Raw genomic sequence first — 16,648 nt, 5'->3', positions numbered from 1 at the left:
TGGCTCAGTGCCCTGCTCTCCTGGCTGCTTCCCACCTTGGTGCCCTGCCTGTTGTGCAGCTGGAGCCCTGCTCCTGATTTACGAGTTCAATAAATATCCATGGTGTGAATGGAGATTAAAGCGTCTCCATCTCAGGTATGGATGGTGCCAAGGATGCAGAGAGACCTCCGAATGGTTGCAGGAGAAGCTGGAAAGGCCACTTAATGGTCCTAGCAGTAGGTTTGAGTCACAGAGATGCCCTTCCACCCATCTACTCCTGCTTTCACAGCCTTAAGTGCCAACTGCCTTGTCACAGCTATTCGTCCTCATTACAGAGATGGATTTACTTTGATGCAGGCTTGTTATCGAGGTCAGTTTTAACACGTGTGTTATGTAGGAAAGCTTGAGCATCCTCATGACTTTTGCCTAGTGAATAAACCTATGTCTTTCATCTTGGCCCTGCTGTATTCTCTCACCTGTACTTTCAGGGGTAGGCGCTGCTCCTCACCTAGTGATTGATGGGGGCATGTAAGACATTGAATTTATGTAGTGTATTTAACATTGGGAATTAAAGAAGTTTTGCATTTCTGCACAGAGGAAGGTCGTAACTGATTAAAATTGAATGAATTAAAACCAAGTATTTGTTGGGAAACTCCTCACAGGCCAAATGAGAAGGGGTTACAGATGAGAATCATCTTTCACTGCATCATCTTCTGCAGCAGGTCACCGCCTGTGTTGTTGTGTTGAGGAAATGCTGAGAGCAGACTGTGAAAAGGAAGGAGGAAGCAAGCAGGGGCTTATGGAATAAAGAGGGAAGAAAAGCAGAAATGAGGCTTGAAGACAGGAGACTGATGGAGAATGCCAGCTTCTTACACCCACAGGGATGCAGACACAAAGGGGAGGAGCTCTTACCTGAGCAACCAGATTAGTGATGTCTGTGTTACCTGGGGGTTGGATTTGGGTTTGGTTTGGCTTTGTCTTTGGACACGTGCCTAAAACCAGGGGCAGAACTTCCCTCCAAAGCCTTGCATTGCTGTCTGGCAAAGCAAAGATTCCTCCTCATCACTTCCCGCAGTTCCCTTGGTAGAAGCAAATTCCCAAGGCAGAGGCAGTACATGGTGTGCGCATGTACTGGGGGTGGCAGTGCAGAAATGAGTAAGCAAAGCACTGCCTCTTGCCCCGAGCACTCGAACATGCTGTCCCAGTAGCAGGCACACATCAGAGGTGGGGGGGTAACCATTGCTCTTTCCCTACCAGGCCAAAGCTGTCTTTAGCATCTGCTTTCCCACCCTCTCCATCTCCACCCTCTCGTCCAGGGCATTTGGACAGAACACTGTTTTGGATGGGATACAAGAGACCTTTTAAGGGTGTGGAGTTTTGCCTTTATAGCTGCAATTTACTGGTAAAACTTGCCTGAATTATGCAGCCTTTTTACAGTGAAACGGGTTCAAGAACCTCTATTTTTAGTCCACCTCTAAACAAGCGCAAGAATTACTGCCGGCTCCTCCTGTGCTCCTCTGTGGCCCTCTAACTCACCAGGGCTGTCAGCTTTCTGTGCCAGGTAGCTCTTTGGTGGCAGGCACAGTGAAAGAATCAGGACTGTTTAGTCCCAAACCCCCCCAAACCTGCTTCTACAGCATCAGTCTTCTTGTTCTGTCACAACAAGCCATTAACTGATGTTAATGGCCTGTCATGACAAGCCCTTAACTGAGGTGCCATTAACTAACAAGTCCAGGCTGCTCTTGGAACAGGGTGGTGAGAAGCAGGCAGGCTTTTAGAAGGTGGTTGACCAGGAGGTAAATGTAACCACAGAATACAGGGGCATTGAGGAGCGTGTGCCTGGCCTGTTTGCACATGGAAGGGTTTGTGCACAGCGTGTTACAGACGTTTAAAATGCACATTCCTTGATGGGAAGAGCTGTAGTTGGGAACCACTTGCAATCACAACAAGGACTCCAGCTGACCTGTGGATATGTTAACTGTGGTAGAACTCCTTGCTCCAGTGTATCTGTTTATATCAAGCATGTATGTGCTCTCCTTTTGTTTATATACACATTCACATGGCATTGATCCCAGGGAGCTTGTGATCTAAGCCTAGCAGTAAAGGATGCTGACTGTGGCGTGGGTGGGAATGGCTGGAAAGAACACGGAAGCCCCCCCTTAATGAAAGATAGTGATTACTATGAACCTGCTGGGCTAATCCCTACCTGCATTGCCTCTCTCTGTTTAACCCCAGCTCCAGCAGGTATCAAACAACCCCACAGCACCCTTAGAGCCAGCTGCCCCCTGCTCCTGTGAGGCAGGAATGGTGAGCTAGACTTCAGAAACAAGGTTATTACCTCCACAGCACACACATGCCTCATCCCAACCCACCTGTGGGTTCCTCATCAAGGGCTGAAGGCCCTACTGCAATTAATTAACCTCCTGATATATATCCCCTTGGAGAGCAGAGTTTGTAGGCTTTGCAGAAGGCATGAAAGTAGTTCTAGGTCTGCCTCTTGGGTGTACAAATGCAAGTTGCTTGGCTTCATGCTGCTGGCTTCACCACTGAGGCTGCAGACCCCCATGACTGAGGATGGTGACCTGAGAGATGGTAAGTCCCAGGCAGAGGGATGCTCAGTTTTGGATGGTCAGACTGTGTCCAGGGTTCCTTGTGTGTCATTGTCACCTGATGTAGCTTGGTCCAGAAAGTTTTGAAGCCCAAGTGGAGAGGCTTTTAAAGTGAGTAGAGCAGGACCTATGCAGAGCTATGGTCTTAGGGGGCTGAGATAGGGAGGTTTTAACACACAGAGGAGGTTGGTTTTACATTGACATGGCTCCTGAGGGGCTACAGCCCTCATCTGCTTTCCATTGCATGTAAGTTGTGGAGAGCTACATGGCATCGAGCAGGTCCCAAGTGAGCTCTTGTGCCTCCCTCTGCCCTTCCTGGGCCCATAAGCAGCTCCAAGAGCATGAAAGGAAGGGATAGCTTTTTGTCCCAGCTCTCACAGCCCAGCCATGCCCCATACCTCCCCAAAGGGATGCATCTAAGGGCTGGGAAAGCAACAGACATCAGCAGGGTGCACTCCCCCTATCCCAGCCCAGCTTGACACAATGCAACCTCAGGGTCTGGAAGCCCTGGGAGTGAGTCCAGAGTGGATGGATGCTTCCCACTGAGCAGCATTGAGGCATCTGTTGCTGCTTTTCTGCTTGAACTCTATTCATCTGCAGGCTGAAATGGGAACCAGCTGGTGGTTGTTTGGGATTGAGTTTGGAAAAAAACCACTTTCTGTAAAGCATTATTCTGTTTGGAGTTCCTGTTTCCTTTCCCATCTGTCTGAGGAGCTGGGGTTGTCAATCTCCCACTGTCCATGTGTCCTCACTCGCGGCATGGCTCCTCCGCTCTGGGTCCCAGCGTGCAGGCACGTGTTTCACCCCGGACTGTTCACAGAGGGGCTTGTGCAAACCCTTTGTTTTTTGGGGTCTGTTCTCCTCTGCTAATGGATTCTCCCCTCCTGCGTTTCCTAGGTTTGAGTGAACCCAGAGATCCGAAAGCAAAACAGCCCTGAAACACCATCTGCTTTCACATCAAACACCGCGCTTCCCAGCCAGCCCACTTGACTCCATTGCAGTCTGCAACTGTGAGTTATCACTGGCACCCGCACAAAGCGGCTGGTGGTGTTGGTGGTGTTATCATAGAATGGTTTGGGTTGGAAAGGACCTTAAGATCACCCAGTTCCAACCCCCTGCCATGGGCAGGGGCACCTCACACTAAACCATGGCACCCAAGGCTCTGTCCAACCTGGCCTTGAACACCGCCAGGGATGGAGCATTCACAACCTCCCTGGGCAACCCATTCCAGTGCCTCACCACCCTCATAGTAAAGAACTTCTTCCTTATATCCAATCTAAACTTCCCCTTTTTCAGTTCTAACCTGTAACCCGTTGTCCTACCACTACAGTCCCTAATGAAGAGTCCTTCTCCAGCATCCTTGTACCCTCCTTCAGGCAATGGAAGGTTGCTCTGAGGTCTTCACACAGTATTCTGAGCCCCCAAAGCCTCTGCAAAGGTGTGGAAACATGAGGCACGAGACCAGCTCTGAAACCGAGGCAGAGCACACCCAAAGGCCTTTAGCAATCTCTAGATTCAGTTTTACACCTTTCTTTGTTTTCTGTGGTTGACTTTACAAGAATACAAAACTCTGCCTTTTTTGGTTAAAAGGAGAGGCCTGATGCTGCTCTCAGTTGCACCAAAATAAATCCGGATTTACTTCATTTTGAATATATGCTCGAGTTCTGCAGAAAAGGAATGCTTGGAATGCTTCTGTGTCCTCTCTTTGGTTTTCTCCTTTCTCTTCAGCTGTTGGCAGTGATATAAAGGATTTTCTCACTGGATTTCTCATCTTTATTAAAGAAAGTGTGGCTTTTAAAAGTAATATTCCACTTTCTTTTGCAACTTCTGGTAGTCATGAACACCTCTTCCACAAGACAGCATCATTGGCTGTGATGCCTTTCAGAGGTCTTCGCCGTTCTTCCTGGGCGCTTCTCATGTTCTGAAGACTAGAGGGGACTTTGATTCCTTGTTCTGACAATGAATCTCACCCAATAATTTCTGCTTCAACATTTCTTGGTATGTAATGCATTTCTGCGCTAAAGACTAAACAGCCTTTTTGTTCCAAGACCTCAAATTGTGGCAGCCCTACCCCATCCCCGCGTAACTTGTTCTAACAGTTAATGGCTTTTGTTAAACAGTGCTCCCTATAGTTCATTGGAATTTGCTTGGATTCAGTTTCCAACCACCTCATCAAACGGTATTCCTGGTTTTTCTCTCTCTGCCTGATTAAAGTGCCCTAATCTTAATCATTTCTTCTTGTGCTGGCAATTACAGACAGTGCTCAAGTCCCCTTTTGACGTTCTGTTGGATAAACATGGGTTGACCTTCTTAGGTCTCTTGCTCAAAGTCTGTTTTCCAGATGCTGAATCTTTCTTGGCGTTCTTGTCTCAACTCCTTACAATTCCTGTGCTGTTTTTAAGTGTGAACACTGATATACAACCACACATTGCTCTTTTGATGCCGTGTTAGTAGCTTCTGCTGCTCTTTCAACAGCACTCTATACTTCAGTGCCATGTCTCTGCTATTACATGATACTCTCCTGCTTGGATGTCCAAGAATCACGTATGTCCTGATGACAGTGTCGTGTTAAGGGATTGTTTAACTGTCTACCATGACCCTTGGGTAGAGTCAGATCTGTAATGATCCCTTATGGAGATGCTGCTTTGCAAGAGACTGTCTTCCATTGTACACACGTAACCATCCCCATCCTTTGCTACCGTATGAATGATCCCAGTTTGGATGAATTGACCGTATTGTACCAATGAACTTAACATGCTGGGCAGTCTTCTAGGTGAGCCTGTACAGCTGAGCATGCTCCTTGTCTTTGCAAGCATTCTTAATGGCATGTGTTTCCTCTGAGCAATACTGGCTTTGCAGATTGCTCTTTGGATAGGAGAATGCCAAGTGAGGCTGTAAAATGCCTCCTGATGTAAGCATAGTGATACAGTTTATCTACATTAAATAAACCAGTGAGCTCACCAACTATGGAACCAAACAGGCTTTAATAAAACCTGGTCCCATAGAAAGATATGCACATTTTCCAGGGAAAAAGGGGAATCTCTGTCTCTGGAGATATTAAAACTGAACCATGCAACTCCCTAAGCAACCTGGCCACCTAACCACATCTGGTTTGGGCAGGAGCTTGGACAAGATGACTTCCAGAGGTCCCTTCCAAGCCCAGTTTTTCTGTAATTATATACTTAAGTGACTAATTATGTTACTGTTATTGATAATTGTCACTGTTCTCTATAAGCACCTTTCTGGCTTTCACCCTGCTCTGATGATGGGTCAACTGCAATAGGCCACACAGATTTAAGTATCCTTTATACTAACATCTGCTTAGAGCCCATTGTAATTATGAGGAAACAGAGAGCACTTCATCACCAGGTAATCCTGTCCAGACCAAGCACAAAACAAGGGTGCTTGCAGAAGATGCCTTCCTCTGCAGGCTGACAGCATCATGGAGATGATGTCTGTTACAAGGTGAGCTTCTTGGGGATGTGGCTGCAGAGGTTCCCCTCTCTTGCACTCTGGCCAGATGGAGGCAACCAGGGCCTGTGGATGGGCTCCTGCCATCCCTGGGGCAGCACTACTGGGCTGGCAGCCTCCAGGAGAGGTCACTCCTGCCTGCCAGAACCTGCCTGTTCAGGACACGGAGCTGCCTCCTCCCAGAGCGGGTTCTTACCTTCACCTCTGCCACCTGGGGCAAGATTCTTTACCAGGAGGGTGCTGAGGTGCTGGCACAGGGTGCCCAGAGAAGCTGTGGCTGCCCCATCCCTGGCAGTGTTCAAGGCCAGGTTGGACACAGGGGCTTGGAGCAAGCTGCTCTGGTGGAAGGTGTCCCTGCCCATGGCAGGGGTTGGAACTGGGTGAGCTTTAAGGTCCCTTCAACCCAAACCAGTCTGTGATTCACTCTATGGAAGGAAGAAAACCAATCTCTTGAAGGTGGGAAAAGCTGCTGCTCTCCTGCAGTCTGCCTTTCCCATTCAGAGTGCTCTGGATGGGAAACCTTTTGGCCACCTGTGTTACCCAGCCAGGCACTGTGCTCTGGCTGCCTTCCCTGCTTGTTTTCCTCCTGGTGGGTTCAGTTGTCTTGCATCCGCGAGGGCGAGTGGGTGGTTTCTGTACGCTCTGTTCCTTCGGTGGGTTTTTAATCTGTGTTTAAACACAGGGTGTGCTTTGTGAAAGGGACTTGACTGTCATAGAATGGCATCATCCAGCTAAATACCTGGTTTGGCTTTTACACCACAACATCCGATGAGATGCGATCTGACATTCTTGTCTTCATCTGCTTTGAAGGAATCACGATGTTTTTCCAGGGAAATCTCCATTCGAAGATCTGAAAAAGCATAAACAAGCAGATACTTCCTCTGCTTCCCTTTGTCAGGCTGTCAACATCTTCCCAGGCCACCCTCCTTCGTGGTTTTTCACTTCTTATTCCTTCTTTCAGATGTCACGGAGAGATGAGCTGACAGGCAGTGCTGTCTGAGGCAGGGAGCTGCTCTGGGGACAGCAACCCTCATCTCTAAAGCAAACTTTGCAGTGGTTTCGGCAAGGCTGGATCAGCGACCCTGCCACAGTGACTTTCATCCAAGGGGATTTCTGTTGCTAAAAGGCACAAGATGCCTGAAATAACTGCTCTCTGGGACTGAGAAGGTGTGCATGGGTTTTATCCAATGGATATAGCTAAGCTCAATCCCATAAACACGAGCATGTGCTGACTTTATGAGTCTGTCTCCTGCCAGCAGTACCGATAGCATAAGCTGCATAAGGCACCTAAGTGTAGGTTCACACCTTTACTTCACTCTTACTCTGTTATTTCAGCACTGTAAAGCATCAAGTTGGTAAAAGGGCAGGTTCAGGCCCAAGCTGCTCATCAGTTTGGTTCATTTGGGCGCTGGGAGAGCTGAGGTCTGTCTGGTTTTTGACTGTCAGGATCAGGCCTTAGCAAATCACAGCAGCTGACAAAAGGGGAGCAGGAGGATTTGCCTGGGACTTGCATGGTTGTTTTGTGTTAGTCTGAGCTTTAAACAGCAAAGGGTGAGGAGCAATGGCTGGTGGTGGTTGTACTGGTGTGTAATGTGTCTGTGATGGCTGGAGTAGGGGCTGGACATAGCTCTCAGTGGGCTGACAAGAAATCTGGAGGGAGACTTTACCAGGGCCTGTAGGGATAGGACAAGGGGGAATGGGTTTAAACTGATGGAGGGGAGATTGAGATTGGGTATATGGAACAAGTTCTTCCCTGTGAGGGTGCTGAGGCGCTGGCACAGGGTGTCCAGAGGAGCTGTGGCTGCCCCAGGCCAGGTTGGACACAGGGGCTTGGAGCAAGCTGCTCTAGTGGAAGGTGTCCCTGCCGATGGCAGGGGTTGGAACTGGGTGAGCTTTAAGGTCCCTTCCAACCCAAACCATTCTACTGATTCCCCTGGAGTTCGCACAGAGAGGCTAACGCTGGACCCTGGGTGGCAGCTACCTTGTAGAGGGCAAATTAAAGGGATAAAGGGACACCCTTGCTCCCTTGGACCCAGCACCAAACAGCACTGCCGTCCCGTAATGCCCAGGTGAATCCCATGGGTGTTCTTTCCACACATGACCAGCCCCTCATGGCGCAGGCTCACAGCCTGTTGCAGCTCACTGCACACATCAGCCTGTTATTGTTGTGACACTGCTCATGTATTTCTCCCTCTCACCCACTGCCTTTCCAAGAGGAAGCTGTGATAATGACGGGACTTCTTGTTCTTTGTCACAAAAATTGGGTATAATTGCTCCATTTCAGAGGCTTTGAGAAGCGCATCGAGGGAACAGGCTGGGTTCCTTCTGAAGACATCAGTCATCTGAAGCATTTGGTCGATGGCACATCAGGGCTGGGAAATGACTCAGCCGGCTTTGTTAAAAGCAGTCTTTGGGCTCTGGGAATAAAATCACAGGGAGAGAGCTGAGGGGGTGCGGGAGAGGAAAGATTTGAGCAGCAAACAGACGCTGTGCTCTGTGCCACTGTCATAGCATGAGAGTTTCCTCTCCAGAGCTCTGTCTGATTCACCCCTTCAGTAAAGAAGCTATTCATCAGCCCGCCTCCCCAGAGAGTAAAGGCCAAGGTGTTCCAGAGGGAGAGGTGGATGGTGGGTGCAGCCAAGCTCAGCACAGGCACTGATGGGCTGCAGCTCCTCCATGGCTGTGAACAGTCATTCCTGTGATGGTCCTAGCCCTCTGGGGAGGTGAGCACTCAGATGTCTGCCTGCATCCCATATACCTCTTGCTTTCAGCTTAGTGTTAGGACCTCACCACTTGAACCCAAGCCTTCCATCACCACCCAAGCCATGATGAGCTGTTGTTAGAGGAAAACCTCTTTGAGTGGATTGAGGGTTGCATTGAGCTTGCATGGTCTGATTAAATCAGCTCCCTGCTCTCAGCTGACATGGTATATAGGGACTAGGGTGGCATCGAGGGGAACCTGCTACTCAGGACCAGGAGCATCTCCCTCCTGATCTGCTGCAGCCTTGTCCCTTTGAAACAACACTGGGAGCATTCCCATTGAGATAACCCCAGCCAGGAGCCATTTCCCCTCCTGGCTGGGCTCACACAGACCCTGTTGAATTGGTCTTGCCCGCCTGTGAGGCTTTGCAGGGCTTATGTGACAAACTGCTGATGGCAAACCAAGCTGCTTCTCAGCGGGTGTAGCAGGGACTGGCTTTGTTTGTTTTTCCTGCTGCCAAGGCCTTGCTTATCTAACCTCCATTTCAGCCCTGTTCTGCATGGAAACATTCTTATTTATGCAGCTGAGGCAGAGGCCCTTCTTGTTTTAACCCTTCTGGGTCTGAGCTTGTGGAAGAGAAACCCTCTCATGGTGGCTGTCTCCTGCTGGATGTGTGATACAGGGATGGTGTAGGTGAGCACAGGTCAGTAAAGCCTCCTGTTCCCTGGTCAGTAATGAGCCATGGTAATGCCTTCAGTGCACTCACCTACTTAAATGCATCTGGTACAGCTAATCCAGGCCTTCTTGGTCCAGGAGTCACTACCATGACAGTAACATCCAGAGGCTTCAAGCCTGATGGAAGCCAATAGGAAGAAACCATCCCTGCTCCAGAGAGCACCCAGAGGTGTAAATGCTACCACATCTGGAGGACTTTCTGCAGAGCACCCTGATTTCATCTCAGAATGGGTCTGGAGGCCATCTTTTGGGGTATCGTGTGCATATTTTATAAGCTACTCTGCATTCAGGCTGGGGGCTGCCTGTGAGAGGGCAGGTCATGGAGCAGGCTGTGCTCATAGCTGCTCTCATAAGTGAAAATGCAGCCATGTATCTGGGAGACCCTGTCGCTTTCTCCTGCTCTTTCTGCCTTTACGCAGGGTACCAGCATCCCTGCTTGCCACCAATGACTCAGCAATGACTGTTGTGACAGTGGGGACTTGATGGTATTCATGCACTGATTGCCTTTCATCATGGGAACCAAGAAGACTATTACTTCTGTTATAAGTTAATAGAGAATTCAGTCATTTGCAGAGCATCTTATGCCTCTTAGGATGCCCCCTGTGTTATGAGAGCTCAATGGCTCTGATACTGTGGCTGTACCAAGTACTCTGCGTTCCTAGATGGTACTGTAAAAGGATGCAGAAATGAGATCACTTACGTATGGCTTCCTTTTATAATCTCTCAGTGCACTTCATGGTTTTGTTTCAATACTCCAGGCTCAGGGTCTGCTTTGCCCAGCACAGTCTGTTCCATGCAAAGGCAAGTCAGTCATTAGGAGTTAATTGGAACGTGTTGGTCTTTCTTTGCTCTCCTGTGCTTTTATGGACTGTTCAGGTGCCTGTTTCCAAAACAAAGTTGATCTCTGTGGCTCCCCTCTGAAGAGCATCTCCCTGTGCTAGGTTATGACTCTGCAGTAAGTCATGAAGAGCTGCAGGGCTGGTCAATGCTGTCTATTTAGTGTGTTTCTAAGCACCATGACAAATCAGTTAAGGGAGCACGTGTACAGCAATCTGCTGCAGCTGATGCTATCAGTGACAGAATTAGACAGTCCATCTGCATGCTCAAAAGGATCTGCACTGATAAGAGCCTAATGACAGCTCTCATGTATGAGGAGAAATGGCAATTTTTGGAGCAAGCAGAATGGACTAGAGCTCGTTAGGAATGTTTCAGTGAAGGTGATGCTATTAGAAAATGTGTATGTGCTGAAGCAGAAGTGTTTCATGGAAACATGTGGTTTGATTGTCAGTCTCTGTTGGATAACTTGCCTGTTGTATCATATGTTCAATCTCAGCACTGCACAGCAACAGAGCTTCTGAGGTTTGTGGCTGAATTACTGCCCTGTAGTCACAGTTCTGGCATCCTCTGGCTTCTCTTGTCCCATAGAACCTGGAAACTTGGCTCATGAGTGGAGCTGATGTGACTCTTTGGTTTTGTTGCTGCTCGCTCTCAGTTCTGCCGTCCCTATTCAGCGCTGAGTAACAGGGATGTTGGAAAAACCCAGCTATGCTAGTTTTACTCAACAGCTACTGAAGTCCAGGGCTACATCTGATACTTTGGAAGCACCATATATCTGTGTTCTGGAAACTAAATTTTACAGGACTTCTGTTTCATAGGAAACCTGCACACTTTTTTAAGCCTATTTGAAATAACATTTCAAGCTGTTGAAGATTTCTACACAGAGAGGGGTAATCCTATCATGCAGCTAGTCTGAGATCTGACTTCCACCTGACTGTCACTGAGACTTTGAGTAGATGTGTCTGGAGACCTTGTGACAACAGCTCTGCTCCTAGACAGCAGTTGCTTTTACTGCTGTATAAAATACAGTGTACACAGAGGTTTACTTGCACATGGGCTCTGGAGGCTCTTTCATACAATCATAGAATAGGGGTTGGAAAGGACCTCAAGATCATCCAGTTCCAACCCCCCTGCCATGGGCAGGGACACCTCACAGTAAACCATGTCACCCAAGGCTCTGTCCAACCTGGCCTTGAACACCACCAGGGATGGAGCATTCACAGCTTCCCTGGGCAACCCATTCCAGTGCCTCACCACCCTTACAGGAAAGAACTTCTTCCTTATATCCAATCTAAACTTCCCCTGTTTAAGTTTTAACCCATCACCTCTTGTCCTGTCACTACAGTCCCTAATGAAGAGTCCCTCCCCAGCATCCCTATAGCCCCCCTTCAGATACTGGAAGGCTGCTATGAGGTCTCCACGCAGCCTTCTCTTCTCCAGGCTGAACAGCCCCAACTTCCTCAGCCTCTCTTCATACAGGAGGTGCTCCAGCCCCTGATCATCCTCGTGGCCTCCTCTGGACTTGTTCCAACAGTTCCATGTCCTTTTTATGTTGATGACACCAGAACTGCACACAATACTCCAGGTGAGGTCTCACAAGAGCAGAGCAGAGGGGCAGGATCAGCTCCTTCGACCTGCTGGTCACGCTCCTTTTGATGCAGCCCAGGATACGGTTGGCTTTCTGGGCTGCAAGCGTACACTGAAGCCGGCTCACGTTCATTTCCTCATCAACCAACACCCCCAAGTCCTTCTCCACATGGCTGCTCTGAATCTCTTCTCTGCCCAACCTGTAGCTGTGCCTGGGATTGCTCTGACCCAGGTGTTGGACCTTGCACTTGGCATGGTTAAACTTCATGAGGTTGGCATCAGCCCACCTCACAAGCACGCAGACTCAGTTCAGGCTAAGAGCAGAACTTGGCTGGCCACTTGTAAAACTCTTAGCAAGGAAGAAAACTGTTTTACAGGCTCTAAGCTATTGCTGTGTTCTGTCTCGCTCTCTCTCCAGAATGAGTTTGAAGCTCAACAGCAGCAACAACAAGGAAAGTATTTCCTACATTCAGATGTTACTTTCTTGGGAATATGGCCACAGATATATTTAGTGGTTAAAAACCTACCCCAGAGAACCCAAACCTCTAGGGAAGTTTATTGCCTAAAGAGATTCAATGACCCAATTCTATGCAGTTTACCCCATAACAGACTGAAATCAAAGCTAAAATACAACTCTAAGGCCATGGCACGCCTCCCACCTTCATTTCCAAGTGGCTTCACAGGATTTTGAACTCCTACCAGCTGTAGGATGCTTGGTTTCTCTGTGCTGCAATTTTGCTGCCCATAAGTAAACAGACTGGGATCTTAATGAGGTGAATCCCAAGGACTGTAACCCTGCAAGATATATGCAAAACTTGCCCACATTTATCAGTGCTTACATTCTAGATCAAATCACGGATCAAGCTGGGAGGTAGGTGTTAAGGACCAGAGGAGGCCACGAGGATGCTCAGGGGACTGGAGCACCTCCTCTATGGAGACAGGCTGAGGAAGTCGAGGCTGTTCAGCCTGGAGAAGAGAAGGCTGCGTGGAGACCTCAGAGCAGCCTTCCAGTATCTGAAGGGGGCCTATAGGGATGCTGGGGAGGGACTCTTCATTAGGGACTGCAGTGATAGAACAAGGGGTGATGGGTTCAAACTGAAACAGGGGAAGTTTAGATTTGATATAAGGAAGAAGTTCTTTACTGTGAGGGTGGTGAGGCACTGGAATGGGTTGCCCAGGGAAGCTGTGAATGCTCCATCCCTGGCAGTGTTGAAGACCAGGTTGGACGAGGACTTGGGTGAGATGGTTTAGTGTGAGGTGTCCCTGCCCATGGCAGGGGGTTGGAACTGGATGATCTTGAGGTCCTTTACAACCCAAACTATTCTATGATTCTATGATTGAAGTCCTGAGTTAGGGACAGGCCAACTGGTTTTGAGCTGTTCTGCCATCAGTTTTATGTGCAAATCCGGGCAAACAACTTTCTTTCACCTGTTCTTGGCTCTCTTTTCAAAGCAGTAGTACCGGCCTGTCTCACAGGGTGGGAATACAGCTCTGCTTGTAGGGCACTTTATCATTACTGGTTTGGAAGTACAATAAATCCCCCTGTTCTGATTATACAGATAGCAAAGGCAACACAGAGCTGGCTTTGAGGCTGTGCTAGGAATGGTGGACTAGTCAGTCTAGTCCCAGATAACATGTTCTGATGCCAAATCCCTGCTTGGGCCATCCTATTGTTTGTCTCTGCTATGCTTGGCTTTGCATCTGCGGTGCAGGGGAGTTCCACATAAGGGAGCAACCAGAAGTAAACCCCTCTAGTTTCTCTCCTTTATACAATTCCTCTTTTTTTTTTTGGAAGCATTTCAGTTTAGCTCAGTCATTAGACTCTAATTCCCTGGAAAAAGAAAAAGGAGGTTTGTTTTTGCTTTCATATACTGACAATATGCTGATGCTTGTCACTTGACTTGGCTGCACAGCACTTCCCATGACCCCAGTAAGATGCTTTGGAAAGAATATTAAAACAAGCATAAATTAGCCCTGAAGGAGAAGCGTGCTCAGTAAGTGTGTGTTGCAAGCACTTACGTCAAGGAAGCTAGAAATCTCTGCAGTCGTCTCCCCCCAAAACCCTATCATGAAGTAACTTTGTGAGGTGCTGACTGCTGACACAAAAGGACCTTGATGCTGTTTATGCATGATTGGGTTGGCCTTCCCTCCAGCATTTACAGTGCCCTCACTGATCCCACATATTGCTGGAACAGAGGAGGCTTTGCTCCTGTCTTTTATGGAGCATCGCACATCTGTTTGGTACTGCACAACTGCCCCACAGCTGGTTGGCCTATTCACAGGGCACTGACAAAGCTGCATGTGGTCAACAATGTGTGTCCATCTTGGTCACACACCAAAGGATATTGTTAATAAAACCAGAATGTGCATGTTCCTGGTTTTTTGCTTATTTTTCCCAAAGGTTGCAGTACTAGATTGTTCAAAATGACTGACTAGTTTGGGTAAAAATAAGCAGATTTTCAGCTCTCTATGTCTCAAATATAGACTGACCCATTTTTTGACGCTTCTGCAGCCAGATGTTGCATATTATTCAGGCTGGGATCCTAAGCAGAACAGCTACCAGTTTCTGTTGGGTTTCCAGTCCACTTATGAAGGCAGAAGACCCTTTGGTGTGAGACACCCATGTCCAAGTCTCCTTTGCAAAGACTGATGCTGAGGTGTTTCAGGCACCAGGCTGTTGGGCTATGCTGTTCCATTATGTTTTGTTATAGAAATGGTGGGATGGCTTCAAAAGAGAAGCCTGAGTGACACAGGTAGTATATCTGATGGCTTGGTAATTGGGACCATCTAACGGGAAGGGTAACATGGGCACGTAAAAGTACATGAGCTTGGAATTCCCTAGTATATGATAAGCAACCGGTACCAGCGCTACTCTACCCTGGCTCACAGGGCTCTCCCATTGTCTCCATTGATGCTCTATTTCATTTCCAATAACTCCTGAGGTCAGAGGAAGTGTGGTTCCATGGCTAGCTAGTTCCATGCAGTACCACAGCTCTTCTGCACCCCCAGGAACAGCCTCTGCTCCCTCGGGAATCCAGCCATTTTGTCCAATTCTTTGGCTTTTGAGCAAGATGTTCCCCAAGGGAAATGATTTGTTTTCCTCTTAATAAAACATTTCACTTAATCTGAAGCCAAATGTTTTCAACTTGCCAACTATTCCAAAATATGTCCGTCTCGGGGGAACACAACAACACTTCTTGGGGTTTAACTTTGTTTTCTCTCCTGTTCCATGGCAGGAGCACAAGTGTGATGGGGAATGGCTGAGGGACCTGGGGGTTCAGTCTGGAGAAGAGAAGGCTCAGGGGGGGACCTGATCGCTGCCTACAACTGCCTGACAGGAGGATGGAGCCTTGGCAGTGCTGGGGAATGGTTTGACCAGATGGTCTTAAATGTGTTTTCCAACCTGGTTGATTCTATGGTTCTATGTAGAATGATATTAATGAGTGCCTCAGCCCACCTTAGCTCATGCTGTAAAGGCAAAGCAGCAGAAGTGTGGCAGTGCAATCTCCCCTCCTGGGTGCAGGCAAGCACGACAAATGCACTCAGGCTGATGGAATGATTGTGTCTTCGGGTAGAAATATGTGCCCCCACTGACCCTGAGGGCTTGCTTGTGTTTGAGAGGGTGATTCACACCTGCCTGTTTGCTTCCCAGTGAAAATAAGAGATGAGGGGTTCCTGGGCTCAGGGCTGTCCTTAGGCCAAGGGGTGTATTTCGCAACAGCATCTGTCCCCGCAGCACCTTCCTCTCTACCCACGGACAGCCCAACAACTCAGTTTATGTACCCTGATGTGCTGCTGCTTGGGAAGTATCTGTGCTGTGTGAACAGCACCAAGTTACCTGTATTGCTTGAACGGTATCGAGCATCGCGGTTCCTGCTGCATGTCAGTGACCTTCCTCCAGACACCAAAGGAAGATTCTAAGGATGGTCATGGTGATGTTGTGGCTTCAGTTGCTTTCCTCCCCTTGCATCTGCTGTCTCTGGCTCTCATTTCCCAGCACCTCTGCGTGCAGGCATGATGCCTATGTGTGTGCAATACGGATACCTTCACCTCTGCCTTCAATGTCAAATCTGTGCTTTTCTCTCCTCATCTGTTATTCAGCCCATAATAATGCCCTTATCCGTCTCTCAAAGGCTAGAGAGGGGAAAGGAGGAACAAGCTGTCTTCTAGCAACCCAGAAACATAAAGCTGCAGCCGCAATTGCAGTTACTAAGTGCATAAAAGCTTTATTCCTTTGCCAGTGCACAGTCCCCATCCAAAGACAAAGCCCTGCTGGCAGCCGCCCCAGCCAGAGACATCTGCGTGGCACATCCCTTCAGGGGTGTAGAAAGGAGGGGATGATATATCTCTACTCTGCAATTAAGGCTCTCATTTTGTCGTTTTCATTCCCTCCTTGTGGATCTGGCAAGGCTTCTTCCCATCTCCCACTCCCACTGCGGTGCTGTACAGTGCCTGGGAGCTCCCTCCTCTCTCTGCTGTCAGTCACCGTGTCCCCTGTCCCCAGATGCCCTAGCAGGGCTGGGTAACCTGCCACTACTGCTCAGCTGGTTGGATAGGCGCACAGGCTGCTTTTGGGATGCTCCTGATCTGGTGTGATTCAAAGGTTTCAGAGGCTGAAATCTGGAGAGGCACTGAAAGAAGTCAGATCTACTGCACTTGGCTGTCCACTGTACCAATGTGTCCTGTAGGTTTTCTCTCTTCTCACCTGAAAGGTGGTGTTGTGTATTAC

This window comes from Pezoporus wallicus, unplaced genomic scaffold (assembly GCF_028554395.1).
Source record: "Pezoporus wallicus isolate ANWC-B61680 ecotype Strahan unplaced genomic scaffold, APGP_CSIRO_Pwel_v1 contig_6382, whole genome shotgun sequence".
In the NCBI taxonomy this organism is placed as follows: domain Eukaryota; kingdom Metazoa; phylum Chordata; class Aves; order Psittaciformes; family Psittacidae; genus Pezoporus; species Pezoporus wallicus.
The sequence above is the reverse complement of the archived record's forward strand: the minus strand, read 5'-3'. Positions refer to the sequence as shown.